The sequence below is a fragment of the Leuciscus leuciscus genome, assembly GCF_965113295.1.
Source record: "Leuciscus leuciscus genome assembly, chromosome: 9".
Lineage (NCBI taxonomy): Eukaryota > Metazoa > Chordata > Actinopteri > Cypriniformes > Leuciscidae > Leuciscus > Leuciscus leuciscus.
Window position 1 is genome coordinate 18242531 of NC_138733.1, and position 1434 is coordinate 18243964.

Sequence of the window (1434 nt, forward strand, 5' to 3'; positions counted from 1 at the left end):
AAATGATTAAGATCAAATGATCTTCATTTTACCGTTATGGAACCGATTTAAGCGCAGCTGATTAGTTCGGTTCATTCAAGTCTTGGACTTTAATCTCCGCTTTTTTAAGCGGCCTTTATGGAACAACCGTCAGGTGTTAATAAGCTTAATTTAAACCCTGACCGGGAAACCGCTCCCTATACTTTCTCCCTTCTCTGTAATTTTGGTCAAGAAAGAGTATATGCTAAAAAGAATAATTTGATGAACTTTAATGAAAGATCACCCAAAACCAGGTGCTAAAGCAGTGCTCCGTTGGTTTCAATAGACTGCTTTTGATTTTGGTATTGCAGTCTTTTCCCTTACATTTTTTTCTGTTTGCCTTGATGATTATCAGGGTTAGTTACCCGCATTTCCAAAAACTGAGGTTTATAAAGTTGCTGCAATCTGAAAAGTTTCATTCAGGCTACTACAATTTGACCTTAACAGATGGTCTATAACTTTGCAGGGAAACAAAACTACATAACTTTAAATGTATTTCAATACATGGTTAAGAGTCCCACATACATGTTGACTGATTTCTAGCAACACAGCATTCTACTTCATGACATTTGGCAGCCTTCAAGTATTTCAGGGACATGGCTGACATGGCATAACTGTTTTAATTTTCCTTGCTTTTATTTTGTGATTATTTGAAATCCTTTCTGCTAAGCACTTTGAATTGCCATAGTGTATGAAATGTGCAATATAAATAAACTTTCCTTGTCTTGCTTTGACATATTTTGATATACTTTCCTCCAAATATTTTTGTGTAGCCTATCACTAACAAAAGAGATACAAAAAAAATGCCATTACCTAAAACCAGTAACATTTATAGTATTTATTAAATTTTCTTACAATAAGGAATTGTGTGAAGTAGTACAAATCTTTAAAGTGAAGGCCAAGTATGGTAACCCATACTTGGAATTTGACCTCTGCACTTAACCCATCCAAGTTAATGCACACACATTAGGAGCAGAGTAGTGAGTAGTTAACACACATACACTGCAAACGTGGATACACACACCCAGAGCAGCGGGCAGCCTTTGTGTGGCGCCTGGGGAGCGATTAGGGGTTAGGTGCCTTGCTCAAGGGCACCTCAGTCATTTCCCACTGGTTCTGGAATCGAACCAGCAACCTTTGGGTTACCAGTTCAACTCCCCAACCACTAGGCCATGACTGCCCTTTACCTTGTAACAGTAGTAGTAAAAATACCTTGAGAGTGCACATGTCATCACAGAGAGAGGGCTGATACCTGATATGCATGTGAGTGCAGAGGTTTTTTTTTTTTTTTTTTTTTTTACCTATCTTTGTTGGCTATAAAATATGTTATCTGGAGGAAATGTCAAGTTTAAACAGTTACTGATTGTTAATCAGCAACTAAATACAGGGTGAAGTTCTTGCGTGCAGCAACATGGC